Genomic DNA, 22,527 nt, shown 5'->3' with positions numbered 1-22,527 from the left:
TTTGTATTTTAAAGAAACTGTTTCGTTCCATGCTGTTTTTCACACATCAGTTTTTTTTTTCCCTGAAATAAACGTACTTATCTTATTTATAGGTACTGCTTATATACTCGGCAAGCCGGTTAATCAGATTTAAATTAATCAAGAGCTGACAGTAAGTTCTTTTCAGACTACAGTGGAACTTTGAATCACGAATGCCCCACTTCATGAAAAGTTCGGTTCCCAAACAAACGATATAAACAAAAGACGCTTCGGAACGATGAAAGGTGTCTCGAATTACGAATAATCAGTTATACAACATACGATATTTTCAAAGATATTTTAAGCCGCATAACTAACACACGGGGGTTTCTGGAAATATCATTTTAATTTTTTCCATTGCTTTTTCTCATTAACAAAACCTAGTAGCAAGTGACTTTGGGAACCATGAATTCGGTCTGGGTAAAGCTATGCTTAGATTAAATTGCAGACACTTTGAGGGATTTGATACTTAGGGTGTTTTTACCTTCTTTGTCCTCAAGCTAAATCAAGAGCTAGTAAAATTATGAGGAAGCTACTACAGAATTATAAGCTTAATAAGAAAGAACAACTGTAAGGTTTATTTTAATTTTATAACAGTAATTTTAATTTCAAAGTGCTTTCCTATCAGTTCTTGCTTCCACTTACAACTCCCTATCAGAATACGTTTTCAGAATCGCTTTGAAAGCAAATGAGTTAGAAGTAGTATTTAAGGAAGGTTCAACTTACTTCGTGAGAGAGAGAGAGTGAGGAATCTTTAGTAGCGCGTGCTTGACTTCGGGCTAAATCTCTATCGAAGCTGTTACGCTCGGCCGTATATTACGTGCCTTTTGATATTCGTCGGCTAGTTTAAATTAAGGGCCAACTATACATTGGATACTTGTGTTAGCTTCCGCTAAGTCTCTTGGTTAGTTCATATTTCTTATTCTGAGTTTAAGCCCGAGTGGAGACTTTGTTGTATGCCCTAGAAAGGTGCCAACTGTTTATCTTAATTTGAAGGAAATAAAGGTTAGCTAACCCTTCTTGAGTCCACGTCTTTAGTTATTTGAACTCAGCGATAAGTCTCTTAACAGTTCACTAGGTTCCTCGACGTTTACTTTAGCCAAAAAGAGTGAGGAGAACTCAACACAGCTTTAGAAGCATAAACAAAACGTGGTTGTGGAAGAAATGCCTTCAGAATTAGAGGAAGAAAAAAAATATTTCTAGCTCTTGGAACTTCGCAATTTATGAAAAAATTAGACAGAAACTTTTTACGCAACGATATCACCTTGATAAAGCAGTAACCAGCTAGTGAATAAAAAGCTCAAATGCCAATGCCATGTGTCACTTCAGAAATATTTTTAAACACAAACAACAGCAAACCGAACAAATTTTGACTGAAACAGAGACATTAGGATTTATTTGGAAGCAGGCAAGATGAAAAATTAGCACTCACCTTCGCCGGGAAGCGAACCACGGACCTCTGGAATACAGGCCCAACGTGCAGAACCACTACACCCCGAAGGCACACTAGGAAGGCGGGAGAAATATCTTGTATACTCCCCCTTTTAAAGGGTGACTGGGGTTTTTATGGGACCCAATCGCCAAATCCTGGGTGAGAAGAATCATCATCATCCAACACCCTTTTAGTTCGGGCGCCACTGTTGGGATATTACGTTAATTGGAAAAGCCGGAGAGATGAGAAATTAGCAACCGCCTTCGCCGGGAATCGAACCATGGACCTCTGGAATAACGGGCCAGCGTGCAGACAGAATACCTGGTAACTCTCTCTCTCTCTAAGACCGAAAAACTTCGCTGTTAAATACCGCTCTTCCTCATTATGTATTCAGACGTGATTCTAAAACTGCGTTCTGGCCGGGAGTGGTAAGTTGAAGTTAAGAATCGACAGGAAAGGAAATTTAACTCAAAATTTAACTGTTAATAAAATTAACATAATCCTTACAACACTATGAGTTTCAATCTCAGTCCAGAGACAAAAAAAAAATCTAGACAATAACTTGGTGTTTTCCTAGAAGTGAATTTCGAACCCGAACGATAAAATCTTCCTCGGCATTTTTCATTTATATCGTCAGTCTTCTTCATACAAGTGTAGAAAAATTAAATTAAGTTTTCGTCTATTTTATCTGTTAAATGCTGCTCTTATCTTTTCTTGTTTTATATTTAATGATTTTCATTTATATTCGGGCCCACCAGCGGCCGAGCGGTAAAGTCGCTGAACACTGGTAGTTCGGTCCGAGGTTCGAATCCCGCGAACGGGCTGGCTGCATGGGCGTTTTCGTGGTTTTCCCCATGTGTAACGTGTATACGAGCCAGTTTCCCTTAGAAAGTCCTCCACAAAGCCATCCCTCCTCTTAGGCAGATAGCCCTAGTGTGCTTTGCCATAATTAAATACACACACATTTATATTCGGATCATGATTTGGGATTATGAAATCATGCAGAAAATAGTAGTCATCTGTGATCTAGGGGAAAGAATTAATATAGATTCATGAACCAAAGTTATACTGCACTAATTTTCAGTTTGTTTACTTTTTGTACCGCCAAATTTGTTAACTTAAAAACCAAATTCAAATTGACCAAATTCAAAAAACCAAATTCAAGAAAACCAAATTCAAATTTGTATCATCTGCTATGACTTAAATTCCTCTATCTGAGAAAAACAACCAGACATTTAAATCCTTTTCATGGAATGAGAATTTCAATAATTAATAAAATTACGACATACACACACTTATATAACATGATTATTATTAAATAACTGAATTTCTTTTAATGAAGTATAGTATATTAACTATATAAGAAAGGAGAAATTATATTACATCAAAATAAAATTTTAATTTACATAGCTATTGTTCCACATGAAAGAATAATATACTGAATACTTATTTTTAAAAAAAACTTTCCGTAGCTATAAACAAAGATAAAATTATTACGGCATTTTTTGCGATTGGTATTATCCTTGTCATAATTAGATTTCACAATACTTTTTCATTAACATATTTAGCTGAAAGCATTTAATTTAGCGCTTACTTCGGTATACTTTTTTAACTGCTACTAACGATCGCTGTTCCTTCATTACTGAGATGCAATGTGAAAATATCCTCCCGGGCAATGTTTGAATTTTTCTTAATGATGTCAAATTGATTAATAGTAATAAAACTTTCTTTCTGGCTTTATTTCATTATGCATGTGATACTTTTATCCGAAATGTGATGATGCGATTCCTTCTTTACTATCACATTTATCTAATATACGACACTAAGAACACCATTTATTGCCTATAATAAAGCTATAAGAGCTCATAATATTATTTTTAAGTGAATCTTGTTCTTAAATCATATGTTTAAATTCATCCTGCAAGGTACTGATGTATGAAGGATAAATTAAAAGTCTTGCGCAAAGTGGAATGGCAACAATTAGCAGAATGGCCACCAGTCTGGAAAAAAGAGAGGAATATAATACTTCAACATAATTTATCGGGGTTCACCAGCGGACGAGTGGTAAAGACGCTGAACACTGGTAGTTCGGTCCGAGGTTCGAATCCCGCGAACAGGCTGGCTGCATGGGCGCCTTCGTGGCTTTTCTTATGTGGTAACGTGTATACGACCCAGTTTCCCTTAGAAAGTCCTCCACGAAGGAGTTCCTCCCTTTAGGCAGATAGCTCTCGTGTGCTTTGCCGTAATTGAATAATCCCATAATTTATCGTAAATGAGTATCACACGAAAGATGAAAAGTGCAGACCACAAATCTTCAATCTTTGTCGACACACAAAACTCATAAAACTATTATTTTTTAATGGAAGTGCTACGATCATCTTTGAGGTGAATATTAAAGAGACATCAAGCACTTACCGATGTTTCGCGCACTTCGTAAAATATTTTGCATTAATTAACCAATTATTATGATTTACACCTTTAATATAACTACTCTTTTCCGTAGACGTGACCAGGATGCAAATTAGATCAAAACTGTAGGTTTAAGTCGAGTTTTTTTTTTTTTTTTTTTTTTTTTTTTTTTTTTAATATATATATATATATATATATATATATTAAAAGCTCTTGGCAGCAACGCCTGCAGTTTATGTTCTGTCGCTTAGTTCTGGCAGTGAATATTCCGGCTTTAGTCATTCTGCTAGCTGACGTTAACACGCGTCAATTAAAATATTGGGCCAGCTTAACTAGGCCAATATGTGTAGTTCCCAACTATACAAATTATGTAGTATATACCTTCCATTTGAAATTTGGAAACATGAAAAATGTGCCCTGTCCTGTCAGGGACTTGAACTTCGGACATTTCCGATGCTAGCCGGTCGTCTTTTCCAATAATAACACGACGGCTCACGGTAAGGAGGGAGAAAATACTTTACATTATCCTCCACTCAGTCGCCATATATTAGTGCTGACGAATTCTCGTCCACCAGCTTATAGTTCGGGAGCCACTTACAATGTCCTTTATGTTATCAGAAATAAGTTATAATTTTATTTAGCAAACAATTCATATCCCTAACAAAGCATGTCCGCTTTCTTAATTCATGAATATTGATCAATTACCCGGTTGAATGGTTCGACATTCCGTAGGTTCGCCATCTTCGTATTTTCGTTAAAGAACAGACCTAGGGAGCAAAGCATGCAGTTAAAATTTATAAACATTTCTGATAATGTGTTGAGTGGCTGAGATGCTAATTGAACCCAACAGATGGCTGCCCTATTATGGGTGTAAAAGTGGATGAGTGAGTAACTTTCTAGTAATTACATCACTAAGGCTTGTGGTAAGGAGTATTTAAGATACTGGACTTAAGTTCGTAAATACCTTACGAACTTAAGTCCAGTATCTTAAATACTCGCAAGTAGTGAAATTTATTTGTAGATACAAGCTGTGTTTTCTATTCATTTAGAGCACCGGTTCTCAAGCTTTTGACTAACACGTATCATCTAAACAAAAAAATTGAAAACCTTTAGTGCCACCACTACATTTTTTACAATGATTATTTTTCAATTTTTCAATAGAAATACTGTGATCCTCAATAAAATTCTCACATGATTCCCCACACATTACATCTATTATCCAGAAGTTTCGATTTCTTAAAGTCCTCTGTACTCCTTAATTGCTCTAAACAGTGTTTTGTTCATAGATAACAATTTACTCATTTAAAAGTCCATTTTGCGTCCATTACTGTGTTGAGTAAAGGACGCAAAGTTTGAACATATACTCGCAAAAAATAGACAGAAATTGAAAACCTGTCAAAAGTGCATTCTTAGACAAATTGTTAATGCAGAATCTTATATACGCAATAATCGAATACATGAAGAATTGGGTGTAGAGCAATTGCGCACCCATTACCATAAATTAGCGAAAAAATAACATGGACGGCAAGCAGCAAAATAATTGACAACCCAGTAATCAGGATATGTAACTATGATTATAACGACCTTGTTAATATTGGCAGGCCTTTGACCCAATATAACGTTTGGATTATGTAATTTAGTATAAAACTTATTTTCACTGTATAATCTCTACTCTTTTAATCAATATATTTCATCTGCTTATGTATTTTCTATTATAATTTATGTAATATCGTGTATATATTTTCTTTAACGGATTCGAATTACCAGTATTTCCCCTTCTTCTACCTACCTGTTCAAACTCACCAGTTCGACCTAAAAAACATTCTAGATTTTTAAGGTTATCTCATGTAACATTCGAAACTTTGTAACATGTTTTACATGGGGTAGAGACTAGTGCTCAGGCAGCCCTGTGTTTAGATGCCGTTCTATTGGGGCGCCAAATAAAACTATTAAAAAAATACATTTTGTCATTTGCACAATCCTTTTACTTTATCCAACATGCATAAATGTATGTATGTTTCTAACATTGTGACAAAACGACTGTATCTAGAGCCATCCAATTCTGAATAACGTACGTCTCCACCCGAATATGGGCATCTGGAAACCCAACTTTGGGATTTGTTTTACTGTAGATTTCATATTTATTAAGCATTTATGAATTTTTGATTAAGAAACTCAACGATTTCAAAGCGAGCAATGGCAACACTTTAGGAGGAAAAAACATTTTTATCTCCAGAGCGCGAGACTGTGTATCAAAAATTCTAAAGATATGTTCTTTTAAATGTTTTGTGATATCGCTGTTGAATTAAATTGTATAGCTCAAGTGCGAAGGACATGATATTTAATAAACAAAGCGTTACACAAACATTACACACAAAACGTTAAAAAAGAAACTTCTTTGGGCGTAATATAAAATCTGAAAACTTTCAGATTTTTTTTTTAATTGCTTCTCTGCTAAGTTGAAAATCGTACAACACAATAATTCAGTGTATCAAAAAACCAGACCAAAATCAATGATACTCTTCATAACTGAATACGTTTATTGTTTTGTAAGACTCGTAAAATCCCAATGGTCACCATCTGCTAGTTTGTTCAGCAAATCTAGTTTTATCGGAAATAGAGAGAAATGGCTTTCTTGGGTCGGTTAATTAGCAAATGCAACATTTAACAGGGCTCCAGAGATTTCCTCATCGAGCTACTAATCTCATTCTATATCCCAAATGCATCATTAAACAGATATGGCCAAACTTGATAGAGAATCTTGTGCAATGAAGTATCTTTTGTGTTGTGTGTCAGCAAACGAGTTCTTTTGGAATGCAGTCCAAAATAGGGTAGTCAAGAGTAATGGAAGGTCTCGAGGGTTTTCATTTACTTCTTAGGAAACGATGGAGGAAATTTTGTTTGAATTAACTAAATTTAGATTTATTCCAGAACATCAGCTATATCTGGACAACTATCAAAATCGAAAATTTTGGAGTTAACAAATGATTTAGCTAATTAGTTTTCCAAATTCATCTGTCTGATTTCATTTAATAGAAATAACTTAGCTTTTTTATAGCTGAAATCAGAAAATGAATTGTTTTTATTGACCTATATGGTTCAAGAAGTTGCCAAAAAGCAAGTTTGCCAAGAATTCTTGAATAGGCTATCTTATGTAATGAACTCGTTGGATGCTAGTATTTGGTCTGTACTTTAAAATCTAATACCACAAATATATTTATCGGGCTAAATCAAGAAAAATTTGCATTTTCAATGATTCGGTTACATTATCTCCAACTGCGGCTAAATCCCTCTAATTTTTTCCGATAACTGCATACTGCTGAATTTAAGTTATACAACGTCGAAACATAGGATAATATTTTTGGTACTACACCCAGTAAAATGCTAATATTCAGCGCGTTATGAAATATATATGTATGAAATTTTCATGCAAGGAAGATGGGATGTCGGATAAAGACTAAATTCCTGACGTCATCAGCACCAGTGAAATGGAGATCTCTTTTATGGCTGAATTATTTGTAAAGGCTTATAATGTTTTAAGAGTAGTCTGTAGAGTCATTAAGTTTTCGGAGTAGGAAACACGAAAAATGAGCAGTGCCCTTTCTGGAACTCTAACCTGGACCTCTCGAATACGTCGCGAGTGTGCATGCCGAAAGGAGTGTGCACCAAGGCATTCAGAAAGGAGAGAGAAAATACCTTATATAAAAGTCCCCAGTGCCCCTTTAAAGGGCGACTGGGGATTAGGGAACCCAGTCGCCAAATCCTGGTGGTGAAGAATCATCATCCACCACCTTTTAGTTCGGGCGCCACTGTAGAGTCATAAGGATTACTGAAGTAGGAAACATGAAAATGAGCAATGCCCTCGCCGAGACTCAAACCTAGACCTCTCGATTACACGCCGAGTGTGCTAACGTTACACCACGAAATCCTGCAGAAAGCAGGGAGAAAATATCTCCCTCCCATTTTCTTCCAGTAGAGTGCTTCAAAAGAAAACGCTTTCGCTAACGAACCATGCACTATATAGAAAACTGAAAAAACTTTTCACGTGAAATTTCACGTCTTGCAAGCAGCTTTCTCAAAACTTTTCATTCGGCTATGCCTGAACAGCGGAGGTAAACATTTTTAGCATCTGCTCTGACATAGACATGCTTCTCGTGCAAGTTATGTAATTATACTATAAGCATATTCAAAATTTAATAAATACCCATTGAATTATTTGTATATTCTATGATTAAGTACCCTATGAGTAACCCTGTATAACTGAGCTGTGGAGAAAAAGAATGGTACTGTGCTGAAGTGTAATGCACAATGCAGAGCCATAATTATGTTCCATAGCACATTGTATCATCAGAAATGCTTTGATCAAAAATCAAAATCGATATGTTCGTTGAAACATGACACCCGAAATTTTTCGCGATTATAATACTTCGTACAAGGAAGTCAAAAAGGCAATTTTTAAAATGACAGTTCCTAGGCAAAAAGAAGCAATTCGGCCAGCAGGCAAAGGAGATTTTTCGATGTACAAAACTAAAAGTTTCCTTTTGGTCCCACTTGGCATAAAGACACCGAACCGGCAGAAACTGACTTAATTCACTATCCCGCTAAGTTTCAAGCGTAAACAAATATGGCTGCTGTGGTAAAAAAAAAAAAAATTAGACTTAGCGCCGCACTTAAACAACTTTTAAATTTTTAGTAATTCTACAAATATTGCATGCAGGAAGATAAGAACAACATGATTCAATAATAAATCCTTTTTGCAACCCGTTTTGGAAAAAAAAAAAAAAGAGTCCTTTAGTCTGTGTTACATAGAAAACCACGCTAGAATATCACGCTAAAAGATTGTTAAAATGCATTCGATAGCTGTCAAAATGGATATTTTCGTTGAAATATACTACCGAGAATTTTTCGTGATTACGCTATTTCTTTTACTTCGCACAAAAAGTAAAAAATATCTAAGAATTGCTATTATCCATATTCCGGTTATTTAATATAAATTTCCTTTATATTTCTTACCAGATGCTTAGGCATTTGAATAGCATTAAACTCAATTCTTTCGCATATGCAGTTGTCGGAGGTTTTCATATTTATTAAAAAGTATACCTCTGTTTATTAATGCGCCATTTAAAAAAAATATACGAGAATTTCATTCCAGATAGTATTACGCTTTTAGTAGATTTTTATCATAGCGATTTATCCTTCCGTTAGAATACCTAAAAATATCGACTTTTGTCGTTACATTAAAGATACAAATATTCTAAGAATATTTTTTTTTTACGATGCAGCTTTAAAAAGCACTTTTGCTGGAACTGAAAAAAAAATGTAAAATCACAAATGATTTTTTTTCTTTTAATGGTTTTATTTTATTTGTTCTCAATCACCTGCAGTCGTAAGCTTTTGGCAACGAATTTCTAAACCATTTTTGGACTGTTGCCACATTTGCTTTGTTCAAGAAAAATAATTCCCTAACATTTCTGAGATCGTTTGGAATCTAATGCATTTTTACTGAAAAGCACGTCAAATGTTCAAAACTTCCTCAGAGCACCTAAAACAAGTTATATTAGCCTGATAACTGATAAGGGGACGGAAAAGCTTTGTAACAAACTGAATAAAATGGTTCATTAAGTCGATATCTCCAAATAAACTGCTATGGCTGATATACAACGATAAATAGCTGCACTGCCTGAAGGAATTTAACAAAGTTTTACGTTAAAAAATATCATTTTTAAGGGACAGTGTGAAAGAGTTTATTTAAACGAGTAATTTAAAATATCATTTAACAAGAAAATAGTTTGAAAATCCATTTGAATGAAAAGTTTTACATCTGCATCAAATACTTTTTTAACCTATATTTAAAGAAAATAGCTTTAATAATAAAGTAGATAATATGCAATAAATATATTTTATGAAGTAAGCACCTGCAAGAGTTTCGTACATCTAAATACAATTAACACTGCAAATGCATTAGGTTTATCAAAGCAGGGAAACTGAACAAGTCTCCAATGTCCTCTCCAGGATTCTAATATGCTTCGGAGGTGCTTCTAGTTACAATACGAAGCACGAGGAAACGAAGGAGAAAATATCTTATACACTCCCCCTTTTAGAGAGTTATTGGAGATAAGCAGGCCCAATCGCAAAGCCTGGTACCTTGAAGGCACGCGGAAATGAGAGGAAAAATACCATATATATAACTTAATGAATTTAACAACCTTTAAACAAATCAACTTACATGCAAAATTCATATGCATGATAAATAATGTGCATGATCAGTATAATAAATTGCATATGAAATCATCTGTCAAATAACAACTGAATTTTATATGTGATACATATACTTTGCATAAAAAAATGGGACAGTTCTAATTTCCCGTTCAACTGGACCGATTGTCGAAATTTAACTTGCGTTTTCCATGCGTCGAAAGCGCGACTTAGGATATATATTAGATTTATATACAGCATTGCTCTAACATAGGTATTTTGACACAAACAAGACTTTTTCTGAAATAACGTACCATTTTTTTTTTCATATTCCGATTCTACGCATCAAATTATTTATATATTTAATTATCAAATTTTGTAATTTTTGGTGAAACATTTATGAAAAATTTTTAATTTATCTTGGTGCATTTTTTAGTTTGCGCCAAAAATTCACTTGGCGAACTTCTTAATTTATAGCAACCTATATTCCTTTCCTTTTTCTCATTGTACACGAGGGGTGAAAGTCATCGCTTATACTTTCAAATGATTTTAACAAAGTGCGTAAAACCCATTTGACATTGCTATCGCTTATAACATATATGCCAAAATTCAAATCTCGCCAATATGTATATTCACGTATATTTTAGGAAATTTTGAATAAAAAACTAATTTTTTGCAGGTATGCCTAGAGATACATCTACTTTAAGATGATGGTAAAATTTTATAGGTTGTAATTCAAAACGTTTTTTGAAAAATTTACACAAATTATTTCAAAATAGAAATTTTAAAATAAATCATAAAAAATGGGCGAATTTTATTTGGGATGAACCTAAATTTCGAAATGTGAAATGAACAATCCAGTAAGTTTAATACAAAAGAGATATTAATAAATATATAGTAAATTCAATTAACACGGAGGAGCTAAATTTTGAGAGTTTTTTTTTTAAACAAAATCTACTCGTGAGATTTTTACTAAACTTGCTACTTTGGCATAATTTGAGTCGACGAATCGAAATATGGATAAAACATTAGTATTTTATTCCAGAAAAGGTTCGATTTTTTTGGCAAAATACGTATGTTAGAACAATGCTATATGTAAATCTAATATTCATCTTAAGTCGCGCTTTCGAGACATAGAAAGCGCAAGTTAAATTTCGCCAATTGATCCAGTAGAACGGAAGATAAAGAACTGTTCCACCTTCCCCCCCCCCTTTTTTTTTTTTTTTTTTTTTTTTTTTTTGTACATTTGTAAGTACGAGATTTAGATTTGTAAATAAATTACACAGGGTATTCCGTTACTTGTTGTTTTTAAATTTTGAGATTTTTTGACAATTTAACATAGGAATTCTAAAACTGAGCATTAAAATATTTGATTCCATACATTTAATCCACTCTGCTAACAGCAGATATTATTTTTGCTCAATTAAATCGGAACGAATTACAATGCTAAACTTTTATGAAGATGAAATCTCCATACAGAATTAGGTAAAAATATATTTACGGGTGGCCCTTGGCGAAAAGCGGCGATTATCGCCGCTATACAAATCCAAAATAACAAGTCAAAAAATTGCATAATCTCCGTACACATCGACTTATTTTCACTTAAAAAACATCAGAGAATTACACAAACTAGGCATTGCGTACTCCCTTGACTTTGTCCATGTACACATCGATCTATATTCAATTCAATCTATATTCAACCGTCAAACCTATATCGCCCCTAATCAAAGACCGAAGGACTTTTTCGATTTTATTTGAATTTAATAATGGTAAAAGTATATTTTAGGATACCCCTTGGCGAAACTTGGCGATTTTGGCAGTACATGGATACCGAGTTTGTGCAATTCTTTGACTTGTTATTTTGGCTTGCGTAGCGGCGATTTTTGCCCCAAAAATCGCCGCTGCACAAAGGTGGTGTGGTATGGTGGTGTGTGGTGTATTTAATTATGGCAGAGCACACTAGGGCTATCTGCCTAAGGGGAGGGATGCCTTCGTGGAGGACTTTCTAAGGGAAACTGGCTCGTATATACGTTACACATGGGGAAAACCACGAAAACACCCATGCAGCCAGCCCGTTCGCGGGATTCGAACCTCGGACCGAACTACCAGTGTTCAGCGACTTTACCGCCCGCTACACAAAGGCAAAATAACAAAGGAAAGAATTGCTCAAACTCGGTATCCATGTACACATCGACCTATTTTCACTTTAAAAAGAAATCAGAGAATTTCACAAACTAGGCTTTGCGTAAGGTAAATGGATATTTCCTTTGTGTAGTACTAAGATGAATTTCGTTTTTTATGTTATATCATTGTTTGATTTAAAATGTAGTATATTGAGATTATATATATTTTTGTTGGCTGCTTCCTTAACATTTTAAGTGAATATAGATCGATGTGTACATGGACGAATCAATGGATTGCTCAATGCCTAGTTTGTGCAATGCCCTGAGGTTTCTTTAAATAAAAATAGGTAGATGCGATGCGTACATAGATACAGAGTTTGTGCAATTCTTTGACTTGTTATTTTGGATTTGGTACAAAAATCAACGCTACACAAAGCCAAAATAACAAGTCAAAGAACTGCACAAACCCGGTGTCCATGTACCGCCAAAAACCGTCAGTTACCGCCAAGGGGCACCCCTAAATATATTTTTACCCAAAATTATAAATATTTCTGACATCAAAATTATGAAATGACTTAACTAACAAAGTTTGCAATCTCAAAATTCAATTGAAGGATATCGGTGCCTGTCAAGGCTGTTCATCTTTAGTCACCTCTAATTAAGAATCGCTTAGCGTCAACCCTTGAATCATCAGCGGGGGTTACGCAGTAGATTTAGACAGATATCAAAATTAAATCAAGGAAAAGTAATGATTGTTAAGACTGATGGATACCGGTGGCCAACAGTGCTTTTGTTGGCAGGCCACTTGGGATCAGTAATGTTGTAGAAACATTAGGTTAATTGGAAAAGTTGAAGAGATGAAAAATTAGCAACCGCCTTCGCTGGGAATCGAACCACGGTCCTCTGGAATACCGACCCAGCGTGCAGAACCACTACACCACGAAGGCACGCTAGGAAGGCGGTAGAAATACCTTATATACTCCCCCTTTTAAAGAGCGACTGGGGTTTTTAGGGGACCCAATCGCCAAATCCTGGGCGTGGAGAATAATCATCATCCACCACTCTTTTAGTTAGGGCACCACTGTAGAGACATTAGGTAATTTTTGGAAGCAGAAGAGATGAAAAATAGCAAACGCCTTCCCCGGGAATCGAACCACGGACCTCTGGAATACCAGCCCAGCGTGCAGAGCCACTACACCACGAAGGCAATACGAGAAGGGAGGAGAAATACCTTATATACTGCCCCTTTTAAAGGGCGACTGGTGTTTTTAGGGGACCCAATCGCCAAATCCTGGGTGAGGAGAATCATCATCCAACACCCTTTTAGTTCGGGCGCCACTGTAGAGACATTAGTTATACTGGAAAAGCCGGAGAGATGAAAAATGAGCAACGCCTTCATCGGGAATCGAATCACTGATCTCTGGAATACCGCCCAGCGTGCAGAACCACTACACCATGAAGGCACGCTAGGAAGGCGGGAGAAATACCTTATAATGTCACCAATGTGGTTATTGCAGTAAATTTCAACAGAATTAAAATTAAAAATGTCACTATATCACCAGGTTTAAATTCAAATCATATGGCAACACTAAAAGGCGATAGAATAACTTTAAAAACATACTTCAAAATTAAATTTAAAGCGTAGGCACACCTTTGCTCATTAAGACTGCTGTCGCCGGTGACCTACAGGTTGAGGTAGCTTAGATCTTGCTTAGTACTGAATCACCAGTATGCAATGCAGTGAATTTAGATACTCATTTACATAAAAATAAACTGCAGCACGTGATCCTCGTCAAGGATCCTCGTGATCCAGGTCACCGACGACCTACAGTTTGAGGATTACTTGAGGTCGATTAATGCGTTACCACTGACAGTAAAATAGATTTTAATATCCTTTAAAGTTGAATCGAAGGGCAATGGTGCTCTTCAAGTTGAACACATTGAATTACAGGCTGGTGATCAATCCATATGGAACAAGTATGAAGCAGAACAGTAAATTTAGATATACCTTTAAATTAAATCAAAGCACACCGGTAACCCTTAGAGCTGCTGATCACTAGTATCCGTCAATGTTGTTATTACCAATTACCTATAATTTGAGGGTCAGCTGATATCAGCGGTATATAGGCTGATGGTCAATTCACATATCACCGGTGCGAGTCGGTGAAGTAAATTAAAAAGTTGGATAAAGTTTGAAATTAAAATTAGATGAAATCATATTGATGTCTAAGGAAGCCGGAATTGTTGGTCACTGGCAACTCATAGGTTCATGATCACTATTAGGTGACCTACGGGTTAAGGGATCATTGCCCTACACCAGTAGGTGCAGTGTAGTAAATTTGGATAAATTTTACATCTTATTAAGGAATCATGCTAGTGACCATCAAAGATTTTGATCATTCATGACCTACAGTTTGATGATCACTGGATGCCAAACCTCAGATCACCAGTATGGATCGCAATAAAATTTAATTTCATTACCCCAGTGCCTGCCGAAGTAGTTTGTCATAGGTGACCAATGCGTTAGTTACCAATGAAGTAAGTCACTCGCAGTAAACTCATAAAGTCACTGGTGAGAAGAAGTGCAATAAATTCAGGTAATTGTTTTTAAGTCAAACCGAAAGTCAACAGCAATTGCTAGTTTAATAGTTGAATGACCTAATAGTTCCAGTTAGTAATGTACGAAGGAAGTACACTATTGTTGCAGTAATAACACTAGGGCAAAGCAAATGGAAAACAAATAATGGAAACTAATCTAACGCATCATTCAAAAATTTTGTAAGTATTCTGCGAAAGATATTGCTAACATCAAAATACAGAAATCGTGTGAAAAAAAAATATATATATATAATGAAATATCGCCTATTTGAGTGTATAAAATGACATAAAATAAGCTTTAAGCATTTCTAATAGAAAAGCAATATTATTTTGGAAGATAAAAAACACCGACTTTGTCAGCCTGTCGCAAATTTCTTCAGAGCAAGATCATCAGATGATCCGAAAGGTATTACCTCTTTGCTGAAAACTTGCTATCAATAAGGTTGCAGTTCATAAATGCGTGGAATAACAAACAGTAAGATCCTAGTTACGAGCCAGTATTATTATACTAAATATTCCTTGCAAAATCCTATCTAATACCTTAACACCGTCACGTTATTTGCCTCCATTCCGAGCGTCTTTGGAAGCTTCTGTGGACTATGTGTAAGGACAAATCCTCACTAAAGAAACTAGCAAATCCTGTACACTGAAGTGATTATTAAAAATACTCCGTTTATTTATTCGTATTTACGACATCTTAAAAAGATTAACTTAATCTTATATTTCTCAGAATTACTTTTCAAACTTTTCCTAACGAGTACATAACATCCAACCAGGGGGACACATGTATAAATGAACCACATAATAAAAGTAATTGTACTTTAAATTGAATACTTTACTGTATACAGTTTGTCAATTACTTTTCTGATTAATACGATTTTGTCGTTACTACGATCGATTACTACGATTCTGTAGACTACTATGATAAATTAGTTCTGATTATTTATTGTTAACCTGCTTTTATTGCAGTCAAGGTCTATACTAGTCGTTGAATACAAAATCATATTTGAAAAAAACAAATTTAATTCGGATAAAAGCGACTTTCTTGTAAAGGACCTATTTTTATAGCCAAAAAAGTATTCGACTCTGGCTATTCATATGTCGTTTAAAGGGTGACAAAGTTTAAATTAACACTTGAAGACATCCATAAATATTACAAAAAAATTGTCTTAAGTTATTTGAAACTCTTGCGCTTGATTCATACTTATTTCTGCAGTTTTAAAGCGTAAATTTAAATATTCTCGTAAAGGAAAAGAAACTGTAGTTAATATGAGGAAATCTAGAGGAACATATGGGAAAACTGCTCGTACACTTTCAACTGTAAAATAAGAACACTTTCAACTCTAAAATGCATAGTAAAAAGGCATCTGCAGTCAACAAATTTTGTAAACAGGGCAGGATATGATAATCGATATCATTTAAAGTTTAAAGAGATTGGAACTGCTGTCATATACGGACCGGATATGGCCAGATACTCCACAATTTTACTTATCTAAATTTTTTGCTTACATTTCAAACTTAAAGCCTAAAATCTCTGAAAAAAACGCAGTTTTGCACACGATTTATGCTGAAAGTCCGAAATAAAAACAAAAAAATTAGATAACTAAAAGCGTGAACTTTCTCACCAAAAATGTTTGACTACAAATTTAAACGGTAAAAGTTTACAATTGGGTGCCCCTTGTTGTTTTGGCGATTCTTTTTTGACGCCAAGATCGGCGCCAGGAAGGCACAATTTCAAGATCGCCGCTACACAAAAACCAAAATAAGAATTACACAAACTCGGTGTCCATGTATACGTCGATCTACTTTCACTTGAAAAACTTCAGAGAATTGCACAAACTCAGCACTGCGCACTGCCTTGACTTTGTACATGTACACATCGATCTATTTTCACTTAAAAAATCAGGAAGCTAAAACCAAGTTAAAACTATCATGGTAACCAGAAACGGGGTTTCATCATCAAAATTGAACAAAATTTGTCGCCAATAGAAGGGGCACCCAATTCCATACTAGAGCCATTTTAACTAAAATAACAGCAGTAAATTCTAAACAACTTCAACACAAATAAATTCAAAAATTAAAAAAATAACAAAACAAAATTAAAGCGATGCAACAATTAAAATTACTCTCTACAAAATTTAAATAATAAAAAAACAAATTGACTTAGCATTCAAAATGGTTGCCAGAAAAGCAAAATATTAATTTCAAACAAAAACTTGTAAGGACAGACATATCACATATATAATCTAACATACTTTCATTAATAAAACTACGCCAATCATACAAAGCATGTGAACCGAAATGGCACGACTTTAGCTATATCAGAAGCCATTCTACGATTCAAAATTTCAAACGTTACAATAAAAATTTAAGTCAACTTACTACAGGAAAACCAGGACCAAAACCTCAAACTTCGTTGAGAACCACATTCTTTACCTTCAACAGATTTTTTGCAAATCCACACAAATTCATAAGAAACGCAATTTTTCTTCCGAATCTTCACATCAGACCCGCACTTCTCGCATGCCAAATTCGGCTCCAAAATTCCTGTATCCCATAAAAACTGCAAAAACACACTTCTTCAGCGTGAAGACAACCATGAACAAATGCTTCATTAATGACTCCAACAACATTTCTTCTCGAACGAATCTAGCTTAAATACACTCTAAAACATGTAGCTGATATCTCTTCTCCACTTCCTTCATGGAACTATACGCCTTTATTCAACACGTAACCAGAAAACAACCACGACGAAATAAAACCACATTCCCTACAAAAGTTTCCATGTAAAAAGGGTTGTCATACAACAAAATCTCAACTGAACCATCAAACACAAAATATCGCCACATTTGGCGACCACATGTATCCCGGGCCATATATGACATTAAGCCAAAATGTCTGACAGGAAGTGGTTCAGAATTGAAACTGCTGATTAAGAGATTAGGATTGGGATTGAGATTATTTAATTATGGCAAAGCACACGAGGGCTATCTGCCTAAAGGGAGGGATGCCTTCGTGGAGGACTTTCTAAGGGGAACTGGCTCGTATACACGTTACACATGGGGAAAACCACGAAAACGCCCATGCAGCCAGCCCGTTCGCGGGATTCGAACCTCGGACAGAACCAGTGGTCAGCGTCTTTACCGCTTCGCCGCTGGTGGACACTGATTAAGAAGTTTATACCCAAACTGTAAGAAATGCCCTTAAAGAGTTCGGTTATAATGGAAGATAAGCTCGGAAAAAAAAAATATTACAAGTCTGAATTCAACAGATTTTATCAAGTATCATCAAGTATTTAATGAGAATGTTTTTAATATAGTAGCAGGGCCCACCAGTGGGCGAACGCTAAAGTCCCTGACCACTGGTAGTTCGGTCCAGGGTTCGAATTCCGGCGAACGGGCTGTTTGAATGGGCGTTTCACGGCTGTCTCTATGTGTAACTTGTATACGAGCCAGTTTCCCTTAAAAAGTCCTCCACAAAGGCATCTGTCCCGCTAAGAAGATATCCCTCGAGTGCTTTGCTATAATTAAATAAACCAAACCAAGACATATTTCTGATTTGGAAACTTATTCCTTACAGCTAAACATCAATTTCTACGTTTCTGGTTTACCAGTTTAAATTTGTGATCTCCTCTGACAGAGAAAGTTAAACTGCTGAATGCTGATTACTTAGTCCAGATTCGGATACTTATAATCGTGTGCTTAAGGTTTTCTCCATGTCTAATATGAATACGAGTTAGTTCTTCTTGGAAATTTGGACCACCATCGGAGGAGCGGTAAAATGGCTGAACACTGGTAGTTCGGTCAGAGGTTCAAATCCCGTGAGCGGGTTGACTGCATGGGTGGTTTCGCGGCTTTCTCCACGTGTTATGTGTATACGAGCCAGTTTCCTTTAGAATGTTCTCCCCGAAAACATCCCACCCCTTATGCAGATAGCAGTTGAGGCTTTGCCGTAATCACATAAACCAAAAAACCAAACCTTTAGAAACTGAGCAGCGAAGCTTCCTTCCTAAGTGGTTGACTGGTACTAAAGCAACATTTTAAAAATAGAAGAGGCCAAATAATACTTTTGAGTATAATTTTATTATTTATATGATTTAAGGTTTTATTATTTATAGGATTTAAGCTCTTATATTTCATCTCTCACCGACCACTTGTTATAGATAGTCCTAGTATGTTAATCCAATGCATTAAATTTTGTGAATTTCGTATGTAGCTTGAGAACGATGTTTATTCAAAAAGTCGGTTGCAACAGTCTGCACACCAACGTTCATCTGTTTCTACTTGTACTTCAGCAACTATCTTTCTGAAATTGTAATTCTTAAAATTATTTTAGAAATATCAGTTTCTTTTTAAATATGTTATTTTATATTAGTTATCTCTTTAAACTAAATGGAATGCATAAATATATAAAATATGCTCTTTCGTATCAGTTGCCTTGAAACTAGCGGAAATGAACAGCTTGAGCGTTTTTAAATAAGCTAGTTTACTATCAATTATCTTAGAATTCGCAAGAACATTTATCTTAATTCTTTAATTAATTTAAATTTAACTCACGACAGATTTCAACACTTGGTTTTTTATTTCTTTGATATTAAACATCTTTTTATTTCTACATATAAACAGTAGACTGCAGAAAAGGAGAAGATATTTCTTACCTTTAATTACTTCCATGCCGAGATCTTTGTTCCCATTGTTCAAAAATGTTTTCTTGTGGTTCTTCAAATAAAATTATCATTTTGGCAACATTAACAAATTTTTATTCTAAACTCTAACCAATTAAAAAATATTACCATTTTATAAAGTTCTATCTTAAAATTTTACAAGTCACATTCAATAAAATTTGTAAACAGAGTATCTTCTTCTGTTGCTATTCCGATGATGTACAATTCTTCTTTTTTTACTCGTGAAATTGAGATTTATCGTCTGCAATTTAAAATCTATAGAACAGTACTCTAATCTTTAAAGAAAATGAAACTAGACTGCGATTTGCTTAATCACCAGCAATAATTATAAATTTCAATTACAATAATGTTTCTTTCATAATTAAGCAAGTTCGAAAGCAAAAAAAAAAAAAAAAAAAAAAAAAAAAAAAAAAAAACAAGAATACAACAGAACGAAAGCTAGAAATATTAAGTCTCATTTAAAAGCAAACAGTATTCAAAAGAGGAGCAGCAAACTTACACACGATAGCTTTTGCTTTATTGCTTTCAGTCATGAAATTGTGTATATTCATTTGACCAATTAATCTCTAAATTAGTTAAGCAATTCTGTATTTAAATGTTTGAGGTGAGTAAAAGGAAAACTGAGAACAGGCAGCCTGACTAAGCATATGACTAGGAAAAGTGATTAATACAAACCAATTGTTGGCTATTGTTGTGCCTCTCACATACATCAAGAATAAGTCTGGCAACAACTGTAGTAAGTAAGAATATCACATCAGAAAGTGACAAGCCAGCAAGGATTATTATATTTATATATAGTTGGAAAATAATTGTATAAGTTGCATTATATTAATATATAAGTAGAATATTAGTTTAAATTTTCAATGGAAATGTTATGCGTTAAATCGTCTGCAGTGATATTGGAAATAATTTTATTTTACTGTATTATGAAAGTTATAACCTATTTTTATTCATTTTTGATATATTGAGTTATATTTTTGGAATTGCTGAGTGAAGATTTTTTAAGGATTTGTTTGAATCCTGATAAAAATTACAGTTTTCTGAGTTTTAAGTGGGTCTACATTTAAAGGTAAAAATGAATGTTGATATGGTAAAGAAAAGGCTGGCAACGGCATGCAGTGCTTCCACTAGAACGGTTAAAGTTCTAAGGAAAGATGTTCAAGCCGATAAAGCTGCATTAAAAGATAAAATTGTGAAGATTTTTAGCAATTTTTTAAATTTTGCAAAAATTTCCAAAAATCGATAAAAATAAAATTTGAAACGTTATTAGAAAACCGAAATAGCCAAAATGTTTGTCTCGAGACGCTCTATCATCTAGAAAAAATTTTCTCTCTAGCTCAATTAGGAACCGAGATGCATATAGGCGTCCTAACCTATGTAATGGTAACCCATACAATGGAGACTTAACATGGTCCCGGTTTTCTCGGTCCCTACAGTGTCTCACAAAAGTGATGGGACACTTGTGCTTTACAAAAGGAAACTGCATTAAAATAAATTTAAAAAACATGTAAAATTTTTTGTGGCTGTTTTTCTTACTTAAATTTAGTAACAATTATTACATAACATACATTTTCTCAAAATATTAAAATATTAATTTAATAAAAATAGAATTGTTTAGAACGGAGCAGAAAATGGCTCACTTAAGTGATGGGACACTTACTTTTCCATCAAATATTTATCCAAAAATTTTACTTTTTAAAAGGTTTTAATATTTTGTTGGATTTCCTTTTACTTTTAAAACATGATTTAATCTTCTTGGGATGGATTCCACTAATTTTTTTGTGATTTCTGGAGTGATTTTACCCCATTCTTCTTGAAGCACCGATTTTAATTGTTGTTTTGAAGAAATGGTGTGTTCGCGAATTCTTGATTCCAATTCTTGCCAAATATTCTCTATGGGATTTAAGTTTGGAGATTGTGGTGGTGTTTTTATTATTTCAGGACAGTTATACAGCAGTCAGAGTCTAACGTTCAAAAAGCAGTGTGCTTGGGGTCATTGTCCTGGTAGAATTTAAAGTCGTTATGAAGGTTCAATTTTCGTGCTGAAGATTTCAAATTTTGATTTAAAATGTCAATATACTTGTACTGATCCATTATACTGTCAATAAAAACAAGATTACCAACTCCAGCGGACGACATACATCCCCATACCATATCTCCTCCTCCACCATGTTTTACTCCAAGTTCTGTTTGAGAAATTCTTCCCTGGGTTTTCTCCACACCATGATTCTACCGTCAGAACCAAATATATTAAATTTACTCTCATCAGCAAATATAACTTCATTCCAGTAATCAGAATTCTTATTTATGTTGGATTTTACGAAAGCCAGTCTGAGTTTTCTATTCTTTTCACATACGAAGAATGTTTTCCTGGCTGCTCTACCGTGTTATCCAGTAGATCGAATTACTCTTCTAACAGTCTCAGAATTAATAATTACTCCATATAATGCTTGTAGATCAGCAGCAACTTTAGAAGCACTCATTCTTGGATTTTTTTTAAATATTTCGAACGATAATTCGCTTTATTCCATTGGATAGCTTTGATGGTCGGCCAGGTCTTCTTTTAACCTGAATCATATGATTCTTTTTATATCGTTTAATGATATTGAAAACTGTTGAATGACTGAACTTAACTGTTTCAGTAGTTTCTCTAATAGATTTTCCACGTTCAATATGCAAATTAATAACTAATTTTCGAATTGCAGGCAAAGTTTCTTTTCGTTTAGCATTCATTGCTATACAGAGCTAAAAAACACAAAAATACAAAACAAACTGGACAGAAATGCTGCAGACGATTTTATAAATTATTGGCAATTGCTTTTGAGTAAAAATAAATACCCCAAAAGATATTTTTATTGCTTACTTCAGACGATTTTTGTTGCAAAGTACGTAGTGTCCCATCACTTAAGTGAGCCATTTTATGCTCCGTTCTAAACAATTGTATTTTTATTAAATTAATATTTTAATATTTTGAGAAAATGTATGTTATGTAATAATTGTTACTAAATTTAAGTATGAAACACACCCACAAAAAATTTTACATGTTTTTTAAATTTATTTTATTGCAG

At 34.5% G+C, this 22,527-nt stretch overlaps 1 protein-coding gene across 1 annotated transcript in view; it reads right to left on the bottom strand.

The window, feature by feature from the left end:
* LOC118186077 (dopamine D2-like receptor) overlaps positions 1 to 17,471 on the bottom strand; it is a 766,047-nt gene extending 748,576 nt beyond the window's left edge. The window contains exon 1 of the mRNA XM_085812739.1: positions 17,158 to 17,471. The gene's annotated coding sequence lies outside the window, so the exon portion shown is untranslated. The remainder of the gene's footprint in view (positions 1 to 17,157) is intronic.
* Positions 17,472 to 22,527: the final 5,056 nt, after the last annotated feature.

This window comes from Stegodyphus dumicola, chromosome 1 (assembly GCF_044657685.1).
Source record: "Stegodyphus dumicola isolate Sdum_Otavi_A_Nest chromosome 1, ASM4465768v1".
Lineage (NCBI taxonomy): Eukaryota > Metazoa > Arthropoda > Arachnida > Araneae > Eresidae > Stegodyphus > Stegodyphus dumicola.
This window is presented reverse-complemented; position numbering and strand designations above follow the sequence as displayed.